Genomic DNA, 9,054 nt, shown 5'->3' with positions numbered 1-9,054 from the left:
AATTCAAATAATTTACATCCATTAAGAGCTGGACTAAATTAAAAATAACTTATTAATTTTGGTCGAAATTCGATACCATAAAATGTGTCTCTGACTGTAATTTCTTAATTCAATAACAATTGAAATTCAGTCTCAATTATCTTCGTTTACAGCTAATTTAATATTTACTTACATTCATACTTTAATGTTTACAAACACTAGAATACTGGCAGCACCATCACCTACTGCGCTCCCTTCGGCACCTTAGACTGATTCTCTGAGTCACTTCCTCCACCAACTGTGTCGCGAGTTTTAGAGCATCGAATGATAAATATTCGTCTAAGTTTTTCTTCAATTTATAGATCAATACAGACCCCTTCTGCTGATCACATTTACCATAAGAACATTTCCACTTTCCAATCTTATAATGAAATTCCTGCTATATTTCCTAGCTTATTCTTCGTTAAAACCAAACAATCCTTATAGAGTACAAGTCCCCAAAAGTATTTGAAATCTGATACAACCGGTAGGTTTTTCCAGTATAATCTTGTTCGTTCTTCCTCACTGAGCTTACCTTGGCTACGCATTCAACGCTCGATCTGATTAAGAACCGAAGATTTGGGCATGAGAAATCCTTATGCGTGTTAAACGATTAATGCCATCATTTTAAAGACTTCTAACACTTTATTAGCATAAATTCGGTACTATTAGTGACACGCAAGTCCATCACTATTTATTTATTATGGGTTTTTCGAATAACCGTTTTATTTCTAAATACGCTTAAAATTAGTAAATGACGAAAGAAACGAAAGCAAATACTGCAAAATAATCACGTCGACTTTCCCCTTTCAGTAGCCATATTATTAATTTAACTCACTTGAGATCTCAACCTGAGGTCAACGAAAAGTAAAACTCGACTTTTGGAAAAATTGGCGGCTCCATTTTCCAGACCTTGACATAAGTCCGATGTTTAAATCTTTTTCCTATTCCTTTTTCTATTTTTTCAAAATTTTTGTCAAATTATTTTATTAATTTTTTTAAAGGTTTTTGGAAAGTTTAACAAGCTATCCGCTTGCCTTAACAGGCACAAGAGTCGCACTCATTCAGGCACATAGAATATGTGCCTTGTGAAATTTACAGCGACCGAAGAAAGAGTGGTTATCATAAGTATTATAAAGTGTGGTAAATAATAATTGTTCAACTCCTAAAAACTAAGAAATTAAGTCCAGGAATTTACATTATTACAACAAACCCCACAAATATCTCCAATAAATCATTAAAAGTGGAGAAGGATTTTCGTAAGAAGAATTTTTTATTACTACTACTAAAATATCTAATATTCTTCCCAACTTTGGTCGTATTAACTTTGATTCTTATAATATATGTTAAAAAAAAAATATATACATGTTTATAAAAAAAAAATTTTAGAATATATATTTCACAAAATTCACATCAGTTGCACAATTTTGGTTATCTTTCCAGTTCCAACTTTTCCAAATTTTACAGTTAAGTACAAATCTCTTATTACTATGTTGCAGATAGAGGAAATCGATCGTTTACCCTTAGCCGAAATAATCAGCAGATTCCGAAGGACTAACTTGAGCAAAGCTTTATCGGCAGCTAGAAGTATTTTGCCGCTATCACATCAAGTGATCATATTTCACCTCGCTGCGGAACCAAATCTGTTTGAGATGAAGATATATAACCCATGGGGTAACACACACATTATTGGCAAAACTCTCTGTAATGCAATGTCCATTGAGTTAATGCAGCATATACCAGATTATGAAATTTGTCGAATATCTTATGTGTCCCGATACATTACGGAGGAGATGTCGCTACACATAGCCACAAATATTGCTGAACAGCATATAGAATATTTGCTGCAATTAACTTATTTGGATGTAGGTTTTGACGATGAAATTTTTGATGATGAAGAAGTCGGCGATGACTTTAACACCGGTCCGCATCAAGGTAATGGAGATAGTTTACCGCTCCCTATACAAGCAAACGTGGAAGTTCACGCTCATTTTGAGGAAGGTTAGATGTTGTGGATGAAATAGCGATTTCAGCAAGAAGTGCTATCAAAACTAGGAGGAATTAATGACACTTCACAAAGGTTTACAAAAATAATTATAATCTGCTTACTACGTCTATCATGTAAGTATAACAGGTTCACAAGAAATAGAGTTAAAAAAATAACAACAATGAGCTCGTAAAATTAACGAATCGGTGACATCATGAAATAGGGAAATTAGATATGGTTGGAAATATTACATGGAAAGTTTGAACAGTTCAAAGCCTTTAACTTTAATTCCGACATAAAAGTATTGTAGATCTTACAAACATCTTGAATTTACCTTGCAGAAATCCTCCAAAAACTCAAGTTTCATATCCCCGTAAATGTGCCTGGGCGTGTCACCAATCAAAATGAGCCAAGTTTATGGTTTCTTGGTCTTTTTACAACATCCGAATCATTACAATTTGGGCATAACTTATTCTGTAAATGTTTTTTTTGGCGAAAACGATGTCGACGATATAGTTAACTCTGGACCGTGTTGGGGCTACTAACGTACGGTAAGTTACTGAACACTGTCAAAGCAAACATCGCTGTAAATGCGCATTACACAAGATTAGATATTGAGGATCACGTCACAACATGTCATTATGCGTATCAACAGTCTTGTGCATCTTGGCGTTTTCGCAACATCCGAATTAGTCGGGGTCCAAGCTGTGCGCTTCAAAACTATTATTGGATTTTTAGAAATAATTCAGTGGCTGATCCGTTATGTTTAATATAACAGACCAATGTTCGTAAAAATATAACACATAACAAATATAAATTCATTTATATATTGACTTCCAGGCTACCCACGACAACTTGCTGTTTAACACAATGAGAGAATTCAGAAGGCACAGTAACATCTGAATCTGAACGTGATGTTATGAAAGATGTTGATTGTATAGTAATTTCACAAAATGCTCCCAAACACATCTGCAAGATTAATCCAGAAAAGCTGTAATACCATATATTTTGCAAACAGTGCATCAACCTTTTGTCTACCTCACTGCCTTGTTGAGATTAAAGTGGAACATTACCTAAGTATGATCCATAAACCTATTTGAATGGAAAATACTAACACAAAATTTAATGAAAATCTTTTGAGTTCCGGAACTATATTTTAGAACAAAAACTTCAAATATTCGAAAATTAGTTGAAGATTGAATCAATGGCAGCAGCTGGCATAAAAGGATATCAGCACTATTAAGTAAGCGTTTTCAATTATTTGATGGTTATTAAATTAACACAGACTCTAAATATTCCTAGTCTTAATAACCATCTCAAAACCGAGTAAGATGTACAACCTTGTTATTGTAAACCAGAAGCTTAAGGTATTCATTGGTTTTTGGCGAAAACAGAGAGATATGGAGGCAGATATGCAGTTGCCAGTTAAGGTACGACTTATTTAGTCTCTGATGGCCACTATCGTTGATGTAAACATTATAGTACATCTAAATTTCGTCTTAAAACTTCAAAACAAAGAACATGAACTTCATAATGTTTACATTGGATCATTTAATTATAAACAGTCTGCTTAACATGTAATGATTTATCGTTAAAAAAATCAATATTCTAAACATTTTATGATATTTACAAAACAAGTCTGTATTTACACATTATATTTTTTTTCACATTAAATATGACTGATCCCATCATTTCAATAGTGCAAAATCAGTAAATAACATTAAAGTATTTGGTGTTTTATTCAAACTTGAACGGTTTCCTCACATTATACTGAACACTTACAGTATTAGGTACCTCAGTCCCATAGTAGGTAAGGAAAGACATTTAAGAAGAGCTAAAAAGGAAAGGCCTATGTTGGAATATTGATTCAATAGTTTATTTGTTTACTTTGTAATTTATTTGAAATGTATGCATGCACATACATAATCTGTGATCTGTATGTACAGGGTATTTCCTAAAAAAGTGAAGAAAGCTTACGTGGTTCAAGAATCGAAAATAAATCATAAAAGAAGTGGTTCATCTTCGACACTTCCTAAAATAGAGATAGAGTCTTACTAAAAAAATCTTCAAACTAAAAAATCGCCGCTGTAAAAACGGTTCATTTAAGTTTATCTATCTACCTATCTATCTATCTATCTATCTATCTATCTATCTATCTATCTATCTATCTATCTATCTATCTATCTATCTATCTATCTATCCATCTATCTATCCATCTATCTATCTATCTATCTATCTATCTATCTATCTATCTATCTATCTATCTATCTATCTATCTATCTATCTATCTATCTATCTATCTATCTATCTATCTATCTATCTATCTATCTATCTATCTATCTATCTATCTATCTATCTATCTATCTATCTATCTATCTATCTATCTATCTATCTATCTATCTATCTATCTATCATATCTATCTATCTATCTATCTATCTATCTATCTATCTATCTATCTATCTATCTATCTATCTATCTATCTATCTATCTATCTATCTATCTATCTATCTATCTATCTATCTATCTATCTATCTATCAATCGATCTATCTATCTATCTATCTATCTATCTATCTATCTATCTATCTATCTATCTATCTATCTATCTATCTATCTATCTATCTATCTATCTCACTTAATCCTAAGCAATTACTCGGTTACATATATATGCCATAATAGTTTTGTTGAGACCATAGACAATCCTTTTCCAACCGATACACAGTGGAAAACGTATTGTATTGTTTATGGACTACTCAAATGATTAGGATACACACACATATATATACTTTCTATAAACTGAACGCAATTGGAACATCACCACTAACATCAGCCGAAATAACTTCATACACAGCTGTTATGATTAGGTCCCATACTTTTTAAAAACTGAAGTGAATCAGAATAACACCGTGTATGCCGCGTAGAACAAAGCCATACACAATGGTTAACTTTTCCATGTGTGGGCAAACACATTATGTACGATTTTTGGCTCCCACGAGACTGTGCTTTGTTATGTTTTTAAAGAGTTATGGAATGAGGTGATTTATAACTATATCATCTCTTGTAATGAAACTGTGGCATGGCCTTCTAAAATGACTCTTCCCTGATAGAATACTGTTTATATAAGAATCTGATGTCATAGTTCTCAACTATATAGTTTTGGAAGAAAACGTCGAGTACATGATTCGTGGAATTAGTGCACAATTTTCGAAGAAGCATTGGAAGATTGTTTCCATGATCCAGAAGATCTAAAAGTTTTTATGATCGCCAAAATAGTTTTTCTTCATTAGTGCTATAGAATCATATATCCAATCAATAATACTTGTCTCAAATTACTCAAATTATATTTGTTTATGGTTTTTAATTGAAAAATCTATATTTTTACTATATATGTATATAGCACATTATGTGAATATATTGCCCCCTCTTTTGATATGGCAGATACATACTTAATGGGACTTTAGTCAATGTTATAGATTTGAGTAATAATAATATAATATATAATATATATAGTTTTTCTTTTTTATTTTTAATTTAATTGCAGTTCTTAAACTTAACGATGTTAGCGATGTCGAAACATCTTCGGTTACCCGCTTAAGTTTGGTTTTATATTTCTAAAATTATTTTATGACTGATTGAAATTTAAAATTTCATCAAAAAAAATCATCAGCAGTAAACAACCCGTACCGCTTCAAGAGACATCATATCGCATTAAAATGTTAGTAATTAATTAATACTTAATCACTATTTCCGTGTCTGAATTTTGATGACACTAATAATACATATCAAATACATGAAACATTCATGAAACATTCAAATGACTAAGTAATTTTTCTAGTATTTGGATTATTATTTATAAGTATTATGGCTAATATTCGCGCATCTCTTGTATTGAGAATACTAAGCAAATGAACACAGCAACAATGACACATGCACTTTGTTTGGGTTCACATGGCTACGAAATGCATTGCAGCAGTGGGTCTTTTCGAGACTCTACATTGCAGCGACTTAGTTACAAAACTTAGCTAAGTCAAAACAAAAACAAAAATTTTGCAACAAAGCCCAGTGCAACATTGAGCGCAACTTGAGTACAACATTGAGCGCAACATGTAAATTATCACTAATACAAAACTAAGTGCAGCTGCACTTAAAATGTTTACAATGAATGCAATGTACAATGCACTATAGCATGTGGTAAGTGTATTCAGCAAGATAAATATTTAAATTTTGTTTTTAAATTTAATTATAAAGAAATGCAAATTATTAGACTAACGTAATGATTTTTGAAAAATGTTTATTGTTTACTTATTTATTTACATTTATTTATTTATTTATTTAAAATTATCTCTTGTATTTATTATAATATCAATTATGAAAAAGTTTTTCGAACAGTAGTGAACTACAACAACAAAAATTATTTTTTATGTTATTTTAATTAATTGAATTTTTAACTGACCATACAAATGTTTCGAGTATTTTCAAATACCCATCATGAGAGTGGTACTCGTAAATAATTTTTTGAGACTTCAAGTACCAGGAATCGAACTCAATTTTTGTTTTATCAATATTATCAATATTATATCTGCAACAAAAGCTAGCACAGCATGCCTCTAATCTCATTTGCTGCAGAAAAAATTTTAACATACATTAATAAACTGTTTATAAACATTTGTTACCAGAGACTTGTTGCCGGCAACATTTGCAAAGCAATAAAAAACTCATACAAAATTCTTATTGCTACGGTGTGTATTTCTGTATTTCTGTGTTGCTCAGTGAAAACAAATAAACAAATGAGCTCTAAATGTGTTTGCTTGGCTCTCAGTGTTGTTGTGCTGCTGTAATATTAGAATTTTGCTATTGCTTTTGAGTTTCCTTTGTTTCATTATTTGCGTTTGTTGCCAGCGCTATGCTGTATTGCCCGCTGTTTTGTTGATGTTTAGGCTTTTTTGCCAGCGCTCGTGGAGCATGTTTAGTGAAATGAATGATTTTATATTTCAGTTCTTATTGGATTGTTCAATGAGGTGGTTGTTGCCACGTTTCGTGCGCTTGCATTTTGCTTATACTTTCGTGTTTGTTGTTTTGATATATTTTGTTGCCGCCGCCGCCGCTGCTGCTGCTGCATAATGTATTGAACGTAAAACGTGAAGTGTTCGCATGTGTACGGGAAACATATTTGCCACTGAAGATTTAATGTAAACTTCTTTGTTATTCTTCTTGTGATTGTGCCAGACTGAGTGACTGAGTGACTGACTGACTGACGGACTGACTCGTGCTGCTGTTTTTGTTGAGTGCGGAGTGTTTGTTTGGATTTCGAGTGTCGTGTTTGAAACGTTACAAAGTCGAATACTAAATGTGCTACTGATAACATTTAAATTCATTCAAACGCATAAAATTCTAATTCATATGAAATTTTAATAATAATTATAATTATAATTATAAAAATAAAATAACGAGAAAAACAAAATAGAAAATGCACAAGTATTTCTAAAAGATGCTTTCGCTGACAAACATCTGATTTTCAAAAACCATAAATATTTGAAAAACAAAAAAAACGATAATTAAGAACAGAACAGAACGGAACAGAAACAAATAAAATTTTAAATAACAAAAAAATTTTTAAAAATTTACAAATAAATAAATTAACACAAAACACAAACAAGAAAGATAAAAAAAAAAACAAAAATTGTAGGAAAATAAGAACAAGTTTGTTTTTTTAATTATTTTTTGTTATTAAGTGTTTGTGGTGTTTGTTGTTGTTGTTATTGTTGGTGTTGGTGTTGGTATTATTTTTGTTTAATATTACAAAAATTTGATGCCAGTATTTTTCTTCATCTCCGTCTTCGCCTTCGCCTTCGTCTTCGTATGCGTTTGTTAAAACACAAAGCATAAAACACAACAAACGTCAAGCAAATTACATATTTTGGAAGTCATAATCGCCAGAACAGCACAGCACGTACGGCCCTTGTTTGACTCTACTTGATTCGAAGGTCCAAAGGTGAGCTACAATAATTATTTATTAACTAAAAAGAATTAAAAGAATAGAAGCCATTAAAGACAAGAAGACAAGAAAAATAGAAAACATTATTTCTATGTTAAAAGATTACAAAATTCAAATTATAAATTTGAATGTTGTTTTTGCACTTTCTCACTTTCCCACTTTCACACTTTTCCACATTTCCATTTTTTAGGGGTAACAAAATACTCTGCATCTCTATGCCACACAAACTATTCGTGTGCTCTCACCACCCCGCCGCGCCGCTGCTGTTGTCTCTCTATCGCATGCACTCTTCTACTGTGGTACACATTCATATGGTGTGTGATAAGTGCCTTACGGGTTCAGCAGTTCAGCGCTTCACTGCCTCCTCCAAAAAAACAAAAAAAAACTATTCGTAACTCTTCAGCAATCGGCGTTTCCTCTTCTCTCAAATTCTCCCATCTTCAATCAATTTGCACTTCCACTTTCAATTCGTTTCCCCATCAACATTTCATCACCGTTAATTGATTAACCTAGGGACTTTTATTTTGGGGCCTGCAACTTGATATGTATTTTGTTTTCGTCACAATTTGTGGTGTCCAATTAGAAGATTATATTGCATTATCATTTGCATATTTGTAATGTTTTCACGCTTTGGTCTGAGTTTTATTGCGCCTGCGCCATCTCCAGGCCATCTCCAGTCCATCTCCAATTGAGTCTGCATTTTCCCAACAAATGTTTTGTATTTTTGTCAGCATAGATTAGAGCAGATTTCCTCTTATCATTTAACGCTCTAGAATTTTATCAATGAGACCAATAAATCAACCAACCGACCAACCGACCGAATGACTGCATGCGTACCAGTTACACTAACCGATATCAAAATACATTGAGAAAAATTTTTTTTTGCAAATAAAAACATTGAGAATTATCAATTATAATTTTAAGATTTTAAGAAAACTTAATAGCAACCTCTGCCTTATTATTATTGTTAGGGAATGTGGCACTGCTACCGTCGGGTTTATTGTGACCCCTTCTTGGCATAGAGTAGGTCTCTAAGCCCTGTTGCGTCAAAAGAA

The 9,054-nt window shown here is 32.2% G+C and overlaps 1 long non-coding RNA gene across 4 annotated transcripts; it reads left to right on the top strand.

Moving 5' to 3' along the window:
• The first annotated feature begins 1,426 nt into the window (after positions 1-1,426).
• LOC119662703 lies at positions 1,427-3,566 on the top strand. 4 transcript variants are annotated; one of them, XR_005250875.1, is made up of 4 exons: positions 1,427-2,139; positions 2,347-2,789; positions 2,846-3,248; positions 3,308-3,566. It is a non-coding gene; the product is annotated as an uncharacterized LOC119662703 (long non-coding RNA). The 4 variants fall into 4 exon arrangements; XR_005250873.1 differs by having other exon boundaries at positions 1,427-2,556; positions 2,617-2,789; XR_005250872.1 differs by having other exon boundaries at positions 1,427-2,556.
• Positions 3,567-9,054: the final 5,488 nt, after the last annotated feature.

Source organism: Teleopsis dalmanni, chromosome X (genome assembly GCF_002237135.1).
Source record: "Teleopsis dalmanni isolate 2A chromosome X, ASM223713v2, whole genome shotgun sequence".
In the NCBI taxonomy this organism is placed as follows: domain Eukaryota; kingdom Metazoa; phylum Arthropoda; class Insecta; order Diptera; family Diopsidae; genus Teleopsis; species Teleopsis dalmanni.
This window is presented reverse-complemented; position numbering and strand designations above follow the sequence as displayed.